This window comes from Ranitomeya variabilis, chromosome 4, assembly GCF_051348905.1.
Source record: "Ranitomeya variabilis isolate aRanVar5 chromosome 4, aRanVar5.hap1, whole genome shotgun sequence".
NCBI classification, from domain to species: Eukaryota; Metazoa; Chordata; class Amphibia; order Anura; family Dendrobatidae; genus Ranitomeya; species Ranitomeya variabilis.
In genome coordinates, this window is record NC_135235.1 from 154719804 (window position 1) to 154737936 (window position 18133).

At 46.2% G+C, this 18133-nt stretch overlaps 1 protein-coding gene across 1 annotated transcript in view; it reads left to right on the forward strand.

The window, feature by feature from the left end:
* The first annotated feature begins 5774 nt into the window (after positions 1-5774).
* NCOA4 (nuclear receptor coactivator 4) overlaps positions 5775-18133 on the forward strand; it is a 59831-nt gene continuing 47472 nt past the window's right edge. Inside the window, exon 1 of the mRNA XM_077259332.1 lies at positions 5775-5917. The gene's annotated coding sequence lies outside the window, so the exon portion shown is untranslated. The remainder of the gene's footprint in view (positions 5918-18133) is intronic.

Here is an 18133-nt window from a genome sequence, read left to right on the forward strand (position 1 = left end):
ACGCATAGTAGAGATGGAATTTCTTGAAATCCCATCCACTATACTGTATCATCTGGCCACTGCGGGTAGGACGCTGAACAAGTACACAGCAGCCGACCTGCAGCGTTTACTGACTGTGTGCACACACCCTTAGAGCTTTTGCTGTTTGTTTTTTACAGTATGCATTTTGTCTACAGGACATGTTTAATAAAGTTAGTGTTATTCACCAAAAACGCAGCAAAAAACAATGTTGCAAAATTTGCAAATTTTTAAACTTTTTCATTGCTTTCTACGGGTGAAAAAAAATTGCTGAAAGCGACACGCTGCAGATTTAAAAAAGGCTGCAGTTGTGAAATTCAGTCAGGGGAAAATAAAAGGGCGTGCAGGAGATTTCTGAAAATCTCAGTTTTTGCTTGTGCTGTAAAATGCTGTAAATCTCTTATTTGCAGAAGAAAAAGCTGCAAAAATTCTGCCTATGTACATTTCCGAAATCTCCTGCAGGCGCTTGTTTGTTTTCTGACTGAATTTCAGAACTGTAGAGCTTTTTAAATCTGTAGTGTGTCACTTCTTTCAGTGTGTTTTCACCTATAGAAAGCAATGAAAGAATAAAAAAGCTGCAGATATTGCAACGGCATTTTTCATTGCAATTTTTTAAGTGGTTTTGGTGAATTAAACTTTTAGGTCTCGTTCACATGTTCAGTATTTCACATCAGTATTAGTAATGCAGAAACAGCAGTGGAACAATGAGGCTATGTGCACACGTTGTGGAATCTGCTGTGGATTTTTCCACGCAGATTCCTAAAAATCTGCAGGTAAAACGCCCTGCGTTTTACCTGCAGATTTACGGCGGAATTACCGCGTTTTTTGTGCAGTTTTCAACAGTGTTTTACCCCTGCAGATTCCTATTATGGAGCAGGTGTAAAACGCTGCGGAATCCGCACAAAGAATTGACATGCTGCAGAAAATATAACGCAGCGTTTCCGCATGGTATTTTCCGCAGCATGTGTACGGCGGATTTTGTTTTCCATACGTTTACATGGTGCTGTACAATGCATGGAAAACTGCTGTAGATCCACAGCAAAATCCGCAGCGTGTTCACATACCCTGAGAAACACGTCACCACTTCGGTATTTCTCACCCTCCTGGTATCGGCTTACACATACTGATGTGAAATACTGACCAAATACTGATCGTATGAATGTGGTCTTAAACATACTGTAGACAAAGCAAACATCCTTACTCCCCAAAAAAACTGAAAAAAGTGTGAAGAACACCACAAAACAAGCTGAAAAGCAGGTGTTTTGAACGCAACGTTTTTACTGCTAATAGAAAAGGTTTTGGCTACTGAAAAAAATGCTGCATGTGAACATAGTCTTAGGCTATGTTCACATGGTGCGGTTTTTGGTGCGGATCCGCAGCGGAATTGCAGCTGCGGATCCGCATCCTTTTTCCATGCAGGTTACAGTACAATGTAACCCAATGGAAAACAAAACCCGCTGTGCCGACGATCCTTTTTTCCCCAGGAAAATCAGCGCGGATTTGCCTGCGGAAAAAAGAAGTACCATGTCAATTCTTTCTGCGGATTCCGCTGCGGGTTTCCAACAGCACCAATAGGAAACTGCAGTTGGAAACCCGCAGTGGAATCCGCAGTAGAAAAAGGATCAAAACCCGCAGTGAAAAGCACTGCGGTTTTCACTGCGGATTTGCCAAAAAAAGGACCTGAAAAATCCGCAGTGAAAAAAGGATCGTGTGAACGTAGCCTAACTCTGAAACTCTATGGCTATCTGTGGTGTTACATAGGACTACAGGTGACATCTCCTAAATTATCTGTAATCAGAGAGTTATCACTGTATTATCTGTGGTGTTAAAAAAAAAAAATGAAGAGGGGGTTGGGGGCAACTCTGTCTTGGGGCTTGGGCCCCCAATCTTTTCTGACCTTAGCAACGCCCCTGCATACAGCTAATAGTGGCAGTCCCGTTGGCCGATATAAAGCCCCTAAATATGGGGGCCACAGTGTGAGCACTGGCTCCAGGCCCCTCCACCAACTGTATCCGCATCCTGCTCATGTAATGTAACCTAAATGTTTGTGTGATTTTTCAATGTTAGCATTTGGGGCCCCACTTTAAATTTTTGCCTAGGGCCCCACTTTGTCTAAAACCGGCCCTGGTGTGGAGGAGAGTAGGAGGTCTTGGGAGGATCGAAGATTATGTGAGGGAAGAGGGGGGTGTTAAATGACTTTGGGCCACTGATATCACACTGCAGACATATAGAACAGGGTGCCGCACATCAAATTTAGGACCCTCTAGCCTGGCCCAAATGGGTTCTGGGCATCAGAACTGGCATGATCAAAGTGGGCAAACAGCCAATTTTCACAGATTTGAATAAGTAACTGATGTTTTTAAGAGGTTAAATGACTTTGGGCCACTGATCTCACACTAACAAACAATACACAGATAGTGATGCCCTGCATCAAACCCAGGTCTGTGATAATAGACTGTTTGCCCACTTTGATGCCCAGAACCCATTTGGGCCAGACTGTAGTGACCTGGTTTTGATGTGGGGCTCCCTATTCTACAGCGTCGGACTGGCCCACCGGGATACCGGTGAAATGCCCGGTGGGCCCCGACCCAGAGAGGAGGAGGAGGAAAAAAAAAAAGAGACGCGGGCCCTTTAAATCTTTGGGCGGCGCCGACCGCCGCCACGACCAGGGGCCCCCAACCCGGTGCCAGCGCTGGCATTGGGCCCCCCTTTATACTCACCTCTCCTGGTTCCTGCGGCAGCTGCAGTGTCTTCAGCGCCCTCTGACTCTGCGACGTCTCAGGGCAGAGGGTGCGATGATGTCATCACTGCGCGCTCAGCCTCTCTGTCCTGAGCATTGCAGAGCCGGAGATACGCTGAGTGCACCGGACCTGCGCTGGGAACGGGAGAGGTGAGGATTTAACTTTTTTTTTCTTTATGTCTGACTTATGTGCTGGAGACCCTGGGGCAATGCTGGATACTGGGACAGTGCTGGACACTGGGGCAGATTGCTGGACACACTGGGGCAATGCTGGACACTGGGGCAATGCTGGACACTGGGGCAGATTGCTGGACACACTGGGGGCAATGCTGGACATACTGGGGCAGATTGCTGGACCCACTGGGGCAATGCTGGACACTGGGGCAGATTGCTGGACACTTGGGCAGATTGCTGGACACACTGGGGCAGTGCTGGACACACTGGGGCAGATTGCTGGACACACTGGGGCAATGCTGGACACTGGGGCAGATTGCTGGATACACTGGGGTAATGCTGGACACTGGGGCAATGCTGGACACTGGGGCAGATTGCTGGACACACTGGGGCAATGCTGGACACTGGGGCAGATTGCTGGACACACTGGGGGCAGTGCTGGACACACTGGGGCAATGCTGGACACTGGGGCAGATTGCTGGACACACTGGGGGCAGTGCTGGACACTGGGGCAGATTGCTAGACACAGTGGAGGCAGTGCTGGACATACTGGGGCACATTGCTGGACACACTGGGGCAATGCTGGACACTGGGGCAGATTGCTGGACACTTGGGCAGATTGATGGACACACTGTCTGGGGGCAATGCTGGACACACTGGGGCAGATTGCTGGACACTGGGGCAATATGCTGGACATACTGGGGCAGGTTGCTGGACACACTGGGGGTAATATGCTGGACACACTGGGGTAATATGCTGGACACACTGGGGCAGATTGCTGGACACACTGGGGGCAGGAGTGGAGGCATGGGCAGAATGTAGACACGGGGCATGATTGGAGACATGGGGCAGAATGAAAGACATGGGGCAGGATTGGATCATGGAGCAGGATGGATACGATGGAGACAAATGGGGCAGGATGGGGAGATCATATGGGGTAGAATAGATACTCATGAGGGCAGGATGGGTGAACATATGGCTGGAGCCAGGAATGAGATAAATGGGGCCAGGGTGGGGAATATTATTACCATAGGGGCTAATTAAGGGATATTATTACTGCAGTGATGTATTTATTTTATTTTTTGAGTATACTGTTTTAAATGGGGGGGCGGTCCTGTTACTGTGCAGAGTGTCACTATGTCGCCTTTTTTTCTTCATGTGGTGTAATGTAGAAGTTGTGAAAAAGTAAGTAATGTGTTCTGCAAGCAGAGCTCGAGATAACTGTGTTATTTCCTGCAGAAACGAGTCCTGGCTGGAAGAAATGATGGCGGTCTGTGCTGGATGAAAGATGAAGGACTTCACCTAGAGACGTCACTGGTGAGTCAGTGTTACCTATACACTGTATGCTATATACAGAGGTCCTGTGTACAATGTCACCAGTGATCACTGTATTACCTATACATTATATACAGAGCTCTTGTGTATAATATCACCAGTGATCTCTGTATTACCTCTACACAGACACTGCATACTAAGTACAGATCTCCTGTGAATACTGGCACTTATGGTGATAGTATTGTGGGGTTTTTTTTTATTACTGATCAGTATTGTAGTATTCAGTCACTATGTGGTGGTAATATGTGGTCTGGAAATGGTGTTGTGGTAGTTGTCCCTTGTATGTGCTATTTGGTCACCAAGTGGTGATAATATGTGGTCTTGACATGGTGCGGTGGTATTTGTCCCTTGTATGTAGTATTATTCGGTCACTATGTGGTCTGGTCATGGTGTGGTGGTATTTCTTCCTGTATGTGGTAATATTGGTCTTGGTATAGTGGATTGTGTTGTGTATGGCAGTCATTTGTTCTCTCTGATATTAATTAGGAGATTCTTTATTTCCATTACAGTTTTAATGCTTTGTACACAGCGGCGCAGATGCACTTACAGGGGGTTTCCTGTGGAATAAGTAATCATCTCTCCACAGGATAAGTGATAACGAATTGATTGTGGGGGTCTGACTGCTTGGATCCACTCAGCAAAATGTGGAACTTTTTATCCCCATTAGACTGGAGTGGCATGTCCGACTAGATCACTGATCCATTCATTCACTCTGTGGCTGCACTTGTTTTTTTCTGGAAGCCCCAAAGAGAATGAATGGAGCTGCGGTCAGAAATCCCACCTGCCGCTGCATTTTAAAATAGTGATAAAAGTGTCCTGTCAGGGATAAAACTTCCCCATTCTTCCGATCGGTGCAGTTTCTAATGGTCAGATCTAAGCGATCACCTATCCTGTGGAGCCCATGGATCAGTGATAACTTGTTTTAACCAAGAACCCCATTAATGTAAACTACAGTAATTATACATCCCAGTTATTGGGGCACACGGTAGATGTGCAGCAGCCGCCGGTGTTTTACAGCCGATGCTCCACTATAATGACAGATATTTGCATATACCTGTAGGGTGGGCCCCTAGAGTCCATTCCCCTGGTGGGCCCCAGACACCCCAGTCCATCCCTGCTATTCTATATGTCTGCAGTGTGAGATCAGTGGCCCAAAGTCATGTAACCCTTTCATTAACACCCTTCGGTGCCCACTTTGATGCCCATTTTTGTGCCAGTTTGATCATTTTTGTAGCTGTGAAGTGTATTCACATCAGGGCACCTCGCTGCATAGTAGGTTATTATTGTGATGCGGTCAGCGGCTGTACGGTCCACAGACACGCCGGTCCCCTCTCATATCCCGCCGTCAGCTCCGTGTGCACCCACCCCACCTACGGGAAAGCACAGTGCATCGCACACCTCACTAGCTGCTAGCTGTGCTCACACTTTCAACCAACACCCTGCAATACTGTTTTCAACCACGAGGTGGCAGCACAGAGTATACCGGCCATCTCTAAGCTAAGCTTTTGGCATATTCTCGCGAGATTTCCGCCCTCTCTTTCTTTTCTCCACCGGAGTGAACAAGCGCATACGGGTAACGGGACTCCCGGTCTCTGCCCCGGGCAGATTGTTATCAGTATTGGGAGATCCGTGTGTTGCTGAAGCCAAGCGGTGAGTGAGACCCTAACCCTGCTAGCTCCAGTATGACCCTAATAACGCCGATCTGGGACACTGTCCGCCTTCCGCGCATGGGTGCTGGGTGCGGGGGTCCCTGAAGGGGTTAGTGAGCGGCGGTGGTCGCGTCTCCGCATTACATCGCCTGTATGGGGGAAGGGTGAGCAGCCCGGGGGTTCCTGATCCAGGCGGCGCCGTCCGCTCGCTCCCCTCTGTGGGCCTGAGGGGACACAACACATTCAGTTTAGATCCGCGTGGAGCATTTTCTTTGTCTTTTTGTGCCGGCGAATTATTTACCATAGTCACCCGGGTGGGCGCAGGACTAATGAAAGGTGCAGATGGCGCACATTTGTCTTCGCCGTGGAAAAAAAAAAGATGCTTGTGCTGCGGTGAGGCGCTAATATATAGAGAGCGGTGAGGCGCTAATATAGAGAGGGAGAGCGGTGAGGCGCTAATATATAGAGAGGGAGAGCGGTGAGGCGCTAATATATAGAGAGGGAGAGCGGTGAGGCGCTAATATATAGAGAGGGAGAGCGGTGAGGCGCTAATATATAGAGAGGGAGAGCGGTGAGGCGCTAATATATAGAGAGCGGTGAGGCGCTAATATATAGAGAGGGAGAGCGGTGAGGCGCTAATATATAGAGAGGGAGAGCGGTGAGGCGCTAATATATAGAGAGCGGTGAGGCGCTAATATATAGAGAGGGAGAGCGGTGAGGCGCTAATATAGAGAGGGAGAGCGGTGAGGCGCTAATATATAGAGAGCGGTGAGGCGCTAATATATAGAGAGGGAGAGCAGTGAGGCACTAATATAGAGAGCGGTGAGGCGCTAATATATAGAGAGCGGTGAGGTGCTAATATAGAGAGAGGGAGAGCGGTGAGGCACTAATATAGAGAGAGGGAGAGCGGTGAGGCGCTAATATATAGAGAGCGGTGAGGCGCTAATATATAGAGAGGGAGAGCGGTGAGGCACTAATATAGAGAGAGGGAGAGCGGTGAGGCGCTAATATATAGAGAGCGGTGAGGCACTAATATAAAGAGAGGGAGAGCAGTGAGGCACTAATATAGAGAGAGGGAGAGCGGTGAGGCACTAATATAGAGAGGGAGAGCGGTGAGGCGCTAATATATAGAGAGGGAGAGCGGTGAGGCGCTAATATATAGAGAGCGGTGAGGCGCTAATATATAGAGAGGGAGAGCGGCGAGGCGCTAATATATAGAGAGGGAGAGCGGCGAGGCGCTAATATATAGAGAGGGAGAGCGGTGAGGCGCTAATATATAGAGAGTGGTAAGGCGCTAATATATAGAGAGGGAGAGCGGTGAGGCGCTAATATAGAGAGGGAGAGCGGTGAGGCGCTAATATATAGAGAGCGGCAAGGTGCTAATATATAGAGAGCGGCAAGGTGCTAATATATAGAGAGCGGCAAGGCGCTAATATATAGAGAGGGAGAGCGGTGAGGCGCTAATATATAGAGAGGGAGAGCGGTGAGGCGCTAATATATAGAGAGGGAGAGCGGTGAGGCACTAATATATAGAGAGGGAGAGCGGTGAGGCACTAATATATAGAGAGGGAGAGCGGTGAGGCACTAATATATAGAGAGGGAGAGCGGTGAGGCACTAATATAGAGAGGGAGAGCAGTGAGGCACTAATATAGAGAGAGGGAGAGCGGTGAGGCACTAATATAGAGAGGGAGAGCGGTGAGGCGCTAATATATAGAGAGGGAGAGCGGTGAGGCGCTAATATATAGAGAGCGGTGAGGCGCTAATATATAGAGGGAGAGCGGCGAGGCGCTAATATATAGAGAGGGAGAGCGGCGAGGCGCTAATATATAGAGAGGGAGAGCGGTGAGGCGCTAATATATAGAGAGTGGTAAGGCGCTAATATATAGAGAGGGAGAGCGGTGAGGCGCTAATATATAGAGAGGGAGAGCGGTGAGGCGCTAATATAGAGAGGGAGAGCGGTGAGGCGCTAATATATAGAGAGTGGTAAGGCGCTAATATATAGAGAGGGAGAGCGGTGAGGCGCTAATATAGAGAGGGAGAGCGGTGAGGCGCTAATATATAGAGAGCGGCAAGGTGCTAATATATAGAGAGCGGCAAGGTGCTAATATATAGAGAGCGGCAAGGCGCTAATATATAGAGAGGGAGAGCGGTGAGGCGCTAATATATAGAGAGGGAGAGCGGTGAGGCACTAATATATAGAGAGGGAGAGCGGTGAGGCACTAATATATAGAGAGGGAGAGCGGTGAGGCACTAATATAGAGAGAGGGAGAGCAGTGAGGCACTAATATATAGAGAGGGAGAGTGGTGAGGCACTAATATATAGAGAGCGGCAAGACACATGTATAGAGAGGGAGAGCGGTGAGGCACTAATATATAGAGAGGGAGAGCGGTGAGGCACTAATATAGAGAGAGGGAGAGCAGTGAGGCACTAATATAGAGAGAGGGAGAGCAGTGAGGCACTAATATATAGAGAGGGAGAGCGGTGAGGCACTAATATATAGAGAGGGAGAGCGGTGAGGCGCTAATATATAGAGGGAGAGCGGTGAGGCGCTAATATATAGAGAGGGAGAGCGGTGAGGCACTAATATAGAGAGAGGGAGAGCGGTGAGGCACTAATATAGAGAGAGGGAGAGCGGTGAGGCACTAATATAGAGAGAGGGAGAGCGGTGAGGCACTAATATATAGAGAGGGAGAGCAGTGAGGCACTAATATATAGAGGGAGAGCGGTGAGGCGCTACAGAGGGATCGGCAAGGTGCTAATATATAGAGAGCGGCAAGGTGCTAATATATAGAGCGGCAAGGTGCTAATATAGAGGCAAGGCGCTAATAGAGGGAGAGCGGTGAGGCACTACAGAGCGAGAGTGGCGCGCTACAGGAAGAAAGCGGTGAGGCGCTACAGAGGGACAGCGGCAAGGTGCTACAGAGGGAGAGAGTGGTGAGGTGATTAAGAGGGAGAGAGCGGCTAGGCGCTACAGAGGGAGAGCGGCAGGGCGCTACAGAGAGCGACGAGGCACTAAAGAGGGCGAGTGGCAGGGCGCTACAGAGGGAGAGCGGCGAGGCGCTACAGGAAGAAAGTGGGTGCTACAGAGAGCGGCGAGGCAAAAGAGGGAGAGCGGCGAGGCGCTAATGAGGGAGAGAGCGGCGAGGCGCTACAGAAAGCAAGGCGCTACAGAGAGCGGCAAGGCGCTAATATAGAGAGAGCGTCAAGGCGCTACAGAGAGAGCGGTGAGGCACTTGAAGGAGCAAGCTGCTAGGCGCTACAGAGGGAGAGCGGCGAGGCGCTACAGAGAGCGGCAAGGCGTTAATATAGAGAAAAAGTGGTGAGGCGCTAGAGGGAGAGCGGTGAGGCGCTAAATTGGGAGAGAGCGGCTAGGTACTAAAGAGGGAAAGCGGCGAGGCGCTACAAAGGGAGAGAGCGGCGAGGCACTAAATAGAGGGAGCAGTAAGGCCTCGTTCGCGTACACAATAAGCGGTCTGTGTCGTCAGTGTTGCCAGCGGTGGTTTTCACGTGTGAATATGTGGGCAGCACGGATTGTTTGGAGGTCTCCCGGGATGGCGATAAGATGTGAACGGCCACATTGGTTCCATCTGTTAGAATACAACATGTATGTGAAGAATAGCCCTGGCCTGAATGAGGCTGAAACAAAGGTGTGTGCTTTTTTTATTTTTTTATTTTGTTAAGTCACAAATGAATTAGGTGAGAACATTTGGAGATGGCTGATCACTCAGTGACCACTGGAAAAGAGACAGAGCTGATAAAAGGCGCAAACTCCACGATTAATTAACCCCGCGGTGTATATGACTTTCCCGTTCCTGTCTCTGGCCTGTAAGTGAGGGCGGATGAGTGAGCACCGACGTTATCCGCCAAGAAGTGGAGCGAGTGAGGCCCAAACATTGGGTGCCAGCAGCGCGTGTCGGTGCTGTGATGGCCTCCTGGGATGTGTGGCCGGCCTGTAGGTGGCCACATTACTGCTGCCTGTGAGCTTTCGATGCTGCGCAGGTTCCTTGCTCTATAGCACGCATTGTGTTTCAGAAAAGAGAATTTTATTTTTACGTAGCATAATGTGACCTGCGATGCGTGAAAGCTGCGACCTGTCCATTCCTCTTGCTGAAGTTCTATATGTGGATTTTCCCCATAGAATTGCATTAGATTTGGAAAATCCACTGGTAAAAAAAGCCCCATATGATCCACAAATGACTGTATTTATTAAGTTTTGTCAAATCCAAATACGTGAAAGTAACAACAAATGAAGCGGCTTTATTGGTAACGTGATGGATCAAAAAGAGGCTAAAACGGCAGCAGGAAAATTGTGATAAAAATGTAACACAATTTACCTACAAGAAATGGCTTAGAAAACAATGAAGAATGCAATAAATGATCATTGTGGGAACACGTTTGTTTTTTAATGTAAATTTTCAGCTGTGTTTCACAGTACCAGCAAAGTCTGAGATTTCAGAAATCTCCTGCGCACAGTTTTTTTTCTCTCCTGACTATTTTGTCTACAGAGCCGCGTTGTCGCAATATGCCGCGTGTCACATCAGCAGTTTTCACCCATTGAAGGCAATGGATGGTGCAAAAAACACAGGCATCAGGTTTTGCTGATTTTCTTTTTTTGGTGCCAAAATCCCAATGAAGTGAATCAGAATAATTTTTTTCTGCTCTAAACTTTATCAGCATGCACAAGAGACAAATGTGCCCTGACAAAAACGCCGCAAACACTGCAGAAAAAAGCTGCAAAAACGCAATGTGTGAACATAGTGTTAAAGTGCCAATACAGATTAAGCTGGTGTTGGCCAAATGCTTGGGTAGAGAAGCGCCTTCAGTGGGTGGGGTGCTGTGGTCGCGCCATACTTACTAACACAAGATTTCGGTGTTGTTCGGTCCTCACTGTATACTGCCGGGTTCACATGTGCATTCGTATACCATTTGTGTGTCCAAAACAAATCAGTTACATACTTGCTGGAAATGGAAACCAGTGGGCTCTACTCATCATTATGGGGTCTGTCTGGGTTCCGATTTGTGTCAGTTTTGTAATAGAATAAAATATACGTCATACAGCACTTTTTTTTCCAGTTCTTAAACCTGATAAATACAGGATCCATCTGAACTCTCTGATAGTCATAGGGGGCTACCTGTTTCGGTTTGTAATGGATCCATTTTGGGAGTCTGTTGTCAATTAGCGTTACATGCCCCATCAGCAGGGACGAGCAGGCACTACTCTGCTGATGTGCTCCAAGGAGGCAGGGGGATCTCCTCCAAGCAGAACAGGCAGGTAGTTAGCAGGTTAGCACTGCCCGTTGGTGTGTCGGCAGCTGTCTGCCGGTGTGTTCTCAGCCCTACAGGAGAAAAACATAACCCCTTTAACTAAAATTGAATGGAGTGCATCCTCCTGTATGTATATGTGTGTATATATATATATATATATATATATATATATATATATATATATATATATATATATATTTTATTTTATCTCCATGGGAATGGTGTGTGCATGGCTCGTTGTATAGCACATGCCTAGCCTGCAACAAACGTAGATTTTACTACTCTTTTAGAAGGAATAAAGTCCTTGGTTTAAAAGAAAAAATAGCTTGAGTACATGTGCAGTATGGCATGGCGTTGTCAGGAAAATGTACTTCATGCAGTGCCATAAACAGCACTGGGCAAATGCCGGCGCACCTGGATATATTTTTTTAGGTATTTATGATTCACATACATGGACATTTCCTTGTGGTGAGGCCATAGATATTGAAGTATATTTATCATTTAGTAATTTCCTATACAATAAGGCCAGAACACAAGAGAAACCGGATTCCCAAGAAGCACAGGTGTGACCTGAGCCTTATATCGCCTTAGACCTTGGACTGTTTAAGACCCCTTCATGACCTATGACTTATAGGTACATCATAGGTCGCCTCCCACTCTGTGATGCAGGCTCTGGCGCTGAGCCCGCATCTTTCCCAGCACATGACTGTTGATTTGACCAGCTGTAATGTGCTCCTAAGGCCGGCGTCAAACTAGCGAGTTTTACGGACGTATGAGAGGTGCAGAAAACACGGATTGCATACGGTACAATGATTCTCTATGGCCCAGCTCCTATCTGCCGTATTTTACTGATCTGTATTATACGGTCTTGTACGGCCATAGAAAATCGCAGCATGCTGCGTTTGTCACCGTATTGCGCAAAAAAATCGCCAATGAAAGTCTATGGGGGCGAGAAAAATACGGATTACACACGGACCAGCAGTGTGACTTGCGAGAAATACGCACCGGTGTTCTCTAGAAAAGCCGGCAATTCAGTGCGGTGTACAGTAAACACACTGACAGAATAGAATAGGTAGAATAAATGTCTACACATAGAATAGATATATATATATATATATATATATATATATATATATATATATATATATATATATATATATATATATATATATATATATATATATATATATATATATATATATATATATATATATATATATATATTTCATACAGCGCAATTGAATTACCGGCTTTTGCTATCTCCTTCCCAAACCCGACATATGAGACATGGTTTACATACAGTAAACCATCTCATATCCCTTTTTTATTTGCATATTCCACACTACTAATGTTAGTAGTGTGTATGTGCAAAATTTGGGCGCACTAGCTATTAAATTAAAGGGTTAAATCCCGGAAAAAATTGGCGTGGGCTCCCGCGCAATTTTCTCCGCCAGATTTGCAAAGCCAGTGACTAAGGGCAGATATTAATAGCCTAGAGAGGGTCCATGGTTATTGGCCCTCCCCCTAGCTAAAAACATCTGCCCCCAGCCACCCCAGAAAAGGCACATCTGGAAGATGCACCTATTCTGGCACTTGGCCACTGTCTTCCCACTCCCGTGTAGCGGTGGGATATGGGATAATGAAGGGTTAATGTCACCTTGCTATTGTAAGGTGACATTATGCCAGATTAATAATGGAAAGGCGTCAATTATGACACCTATCCATTATTAATCCAATAGTACGAAATGGTTAATAAAAACACACACATTATTACAAAGTACTTTAATGAAATTAAAGACACAGGGTGTTGTAATATTTTATTATTCTCTTAATCCACCTGAAGACCCTCGTTTTGTAAAAAAGGAAAAATAAAAAATCAACAATATCCCATACCTTCCGGCGTTCTTGCAAGTCCCACGATGTAAATCCATCTGAAGGGGTTAAATCATTTTACACCCAGGAGCTCTGCTAAAGCAGTTGTGCTCGTGGTTATAAAAATATGGGGAATGAATGGAGTGCAGGGGAATGTCCTGTAGTTACCTTCAGTCGCGGTGATGCGCCCTCTGCTGGATGTCCTCATATGAACTCGAGCATGGGAAAAATTCCCAGGCTCGAGTTCATATGAGGACATCCAGCAGAGGGCCTAACAGCCGCTGGTGGATCGCGATCCTCTTGCTGCTGTTAACATGTTAAATGCTGCAGTCACAGTGACAGCGGCATTTAGCAAAAGTGCAACAGAAGTGCGTCACAACCACCCCCCCATCGGCGCCCCTGTCACATGATCGTGGGGCGCGGATGGGTTGGCATGACAACCGGGGCACTGCAGAAGACCCCCTGCTTGTCATTGCAGACCTACTATGAACACCAGCCCCTGGCCGGTGTTCATAGATGATGATTTTTGGTACACATGGCAGGGCTGCAGCACAAGAGATCAGACCATCCTGAGGAGACTATTGAAGCAATAAAAAGGTAGAAAAAATGTTTTAAAAAATATAATAAAATAAAAGTTCAAATCACCCCCTTTTGTCCCATTCAAAATAAAGAAAAAAAACATTTTGTACTGCTGCGTTCAGAAAAGCCCGATCTGTCAAAATATGAAGTAAATTAATCCGATTGGTAAACGGCATAACGAGAAAAGAAAAGAAAAACTCCAGAACGACCTTTTTTGGGGTTGCCGTAACATTGCAATAAAGTGCAGTAACAGGTGATGGTATCCACTCCAATATGGTATCAATAAAAATGTCAGCTCTGCACGCAAAAAATAATCTATCACCCAGCGCCAGAGTCTGAAAAATGGACACATTACAGGGTCTCTGGAAACGGCACCATATATTTTTCTTACAAACTTTTGGATTTTTTTTTTTTTTCATCATTTAAATAAAAACCTAGACATGTTTGGTATCTGCGAACTCCTAATGACCTGGAGAATCATAATGACAAGTCAGTTTTAGCATTTAGTAAACATGGTAAAAAAAATAACAACAAAAACTATTGTGGAATTGCCCTTTTTTTTTTTTTTGTTTTTTGCAATTTCACTATACTTGGAGTTTTTTCCCCATTTTCCAGTATACTAGAAGGAAAAAATAATGGTGTTCAAATGAACAACTCATCCACTCAAGAAAACAAGCCCTCACATGGCCATATGGACAGAAAAATAAGAAAAATAAGTTATGGCTCTGGGAAGAAGGGGAGCAAAAAACGGAAAATCCCAAGGTCATGAAGGGGTTAAAATAATTTCACTCATTTTGTGCAGGAAGGTAAATAAATGTATTGATCTTTGGGTTATGTTTTTCGGAGTATGCTGGATTCATGTTGTGCATCGTGCTCATTAGATTTTGTTGGCCTTTTCCCCGGTATTTGTAGCCGGCTGCTGTGGCAAGTAATGAGCGGCCGTCAGCCTTCCAGCATTGTGGTGCAGAGGTTTCCTCTGTGGTTATGAGGCTGCACATTATTGCCTCCTCTCATTGTTTTGCTCGCTGCTGTTTCAGCTCATAATATTTTCAGTAACTTGAGGCTTTTGTTTTTCTCAATTTGCTGACTGTGTGTTTTTCATCTATAGGCTGGGCTTTCTTTGCTGACCTTCCTTGTAATTACTGCTTGTTACCATGAAGGACTTCTTAGAAAGTGAATGTCTATGCAGACTGTAGCCTAGTGAATATTTTGCCTGGGAACAATCGTTCTTGAGACTTTTGAAGTTGGTTCCTTTCATCTCCTAATACCTTCGTGGTCTTTGATTCTGAAGATCTGGATATCTAGACTTCTAGGATTCAAGGACCTCATCTGTGTGAGCAGTCAGGTAGTTTGGACAATGCATATTTTTTATTTTTCTAAGTGGTTTTGAGGATTGAGCTAGGCTGCTTTCTTCTTAACAGTGTACAGATTTATTTATTTTTTTTATAACATGTTCAGGCTATAACTCACCACAGAAATCTGAGGGCTAGATAGCCGTTCCATAAACATGCTCAAATAAAGGAATGACATCACTAGGATATGCTGTCACTTATGGTCTCCACCAATCCTTCATTGTTGGGATCAGACCCCCACTGAATGACAAACAGCTGATAGTTGCGAAGTCTAGCCATACCAAAGTAGTTAGGAGTTTGGTTCGGCGGATGAGCGAAACTTTTTAGTTGGCCCCTATCCAGGTAACCCTGATTACAACTATGGTGGCCCACCCTACAGGTGGATGTAGGAGAACCTCAGCAGATCACTGCACTGTTCTGAAAACAAATTTGTATACAAAGGCCAACTTGGATATTACTGCTATATGGTGACCATATAGGGTAGATGCCAAGTGCTGCACCATTTTCGGGAATGTATGCCTACTGGAGGCGGACACCCAGACCTAGTAGATTACTAGGACACTTTTGGCTTCTCACATTTCCAGCACCGTCCCCATCTGTCCCCAGCCTGCACAAACTCCTCATCCTGCTGAGACCCCAATGCTGAGCCTGTGCTACAGTGACCCTATTACTGCACCTACAGTGAGCCCTGTAGATGGCAAACACCTCTAGAATATAGAAATGTCGTGTGCAAGTGCTGTAGAAAACAGTGCCCACATTTTGCCACTAGACAGTAATAATGCCCTATCTGTGCCTCTGACAGTCACAGTAACCTGAGTTCCCCTATAACAATAAGTGCCCACTTTACATTTAATAATGTCCTAAGTCTCCCCCTGTACAGCTCCCCTATACACAGTATGATGCGCTCTTATACACAGTATACTGACTCCTTAGTAGCCCCCAAACTGTATGATGGCCCCCACACTGTACAAAGGACCCACATTAGTTCCCTCACTGTATGATGCACATGCCGATACGGTTAAAAGTAGCCTAGATCTGGACAGGTCCCTTAGAACGCGGGGCTCTGAGCAACAGCACTCTCTGCCCCTTTCCCCATTCCCGCGTTAGCTAAGCTACCGCCATACACATTAGATGGCTGAACGATGCCTCGACCGATCATTCAGCCGACTCTCCAATACACAGGAGCGCTCATTTGGCCAAATGCTCCAGTGTTAGCTATGAGAAAGCCGCCGACTGACACGTCGGGTGGATCCTTATCTCAGGGACAACAATGCAATCGGCAGTCTGATTTTGGACTTGCAGGATCAACATTTCTCCTGTCCACCAACCGGCCAGTGACTCCATACACATTAGAGCATTGGCCAAACCCATCGATATCTGTGGGTTTGGCCGACCTTAATAAACCACCTGATCAATCTAAAAATGATCCTTAAAGAGAACTTGTGCACAATGGTGGTGTAATACTGATGTAATGGATACCTGTAGTGAAAAAATCTGTAGCCTGGTTCTTGTCTAATTCTCCTTAGACGTTTTGGTGTAATAGCCTTTTTGTGCATCAGGGCGGGACTGAGGGTAGGCTCCGCTGTGGTACCTCCACATTTGTACGATCCTCCTATTTTAAATTTCTCGCTTGCGCCACCGTTGCTGTGGCCGGCTCTTGCGTACATTGATGTTATAGTGTTCTCCAGCAAAATGGCGCAGGTTGGCACATGCTCAGATTATCCTCTGGCAGTCTTCAGCAAAATGGCACTGGTGGCTGCACAGATTGGGATTTTGGCATAGCAACGAGCAGAGACCTTGATGTGCGCATGCGCAGTCAGTGTTGCCATGTTGCTGGAGATCGTAAGGTTAATCTGAGCATGCGCCACCTCCAGTGCCATTTCACTGGTTAATGCTGGGACAGTAAGGGCGGCGCTAGCCTGAAGCTATACAAATGTGGAGGGTCCACTACCCACAGTCCTGCCCCGATGCACGGCGAGGCTATTGCACCAAAACTTCTAAGGTGAATTAAACAAGAACCAGGCTATGGATTTTTTCACTTCAGGTATCCATTGAAGGAACCTGTGACCAGAAAAATCTCTATTAACCTGCTGATATGGGGTTGATATTGCAGGTTCATATTGTTACCAACCTGCCTGGAGCCTGCACGTAGCTGAATGCTGCGGGGAGAAAATCAACTTTAGGGTAAGTTCACACAAGGCGTTTTTGCTGCATGTTTTTTATGCTAATTTTCAGCTGCTTTTTACAATACCAGCAAAGCCTATGAGATTTCATAAATCTCATGCACACACATTGGTTTTTTGTTTGATCAGTATTTTGTGCTTTGCTGCGTTTTTTTGACATGGAGCATGTCACTACTTTCAGCGTTTTTGCTGCGTTTTTTCACCCATTGACTTGAATGGGTGTTGAAAAAAAACGCAGGTATCATTATTTGCTGCTGAAAATCCATGGGCATTAGCATGGCCAAAGAGAAAAAAAAACGCACCAAATACGCAACAAAAAACGCACCTAAACCTGCTTTTGATTCAGCTTCTTTCCTGCCAAGAAGATCAGGTTTTGCTGCAGCAAAAACGCTTTGTGTGAACTTACCCTTATTCTCAGCATTTGGTTTCAGTCACCGCTCTGAGAAAACGGGGGGTCGTCTGTAACCGCGTCCCCGGCCCTGACTGATTCTCTAGCTACCAGGCAACCCCCACATGTACTTATGCTGGCTAACAGATGTAAATCATTCAGCTGCGGCAATAAAAACTAAAACTCTGAGCACTAAAAAATACTCGGAGGACCCCCGAGCGTCCTCGGGAAATCTCGAGTACCGAGTATATTCGCTCATCACTAATGCTAAAAAACCATAACCCTTAGGCTAAGTGCACACGTTGTGGAATTGCCGCGGAAATTTCCGCGGCAATTCTTCAACTCCTGCCGCGGTAATATCGCATGCGGAATTGGCATGCATATTCCTGCTAAAAACTAGCGTTTTGCAAGCATAATTAGCTTGCAGAATGCTAGCGTTTTCCAAGCGATCTGTAGCATCGCTTGGAAAACAGATTGACAGGTTGGTCACACTTGTCAAACATAGTGTTTGACAAGTGTGACCAACTTTTTACTATTGATGCTGCCTATGCATCATCAATAGTAAAAGAATGTTAA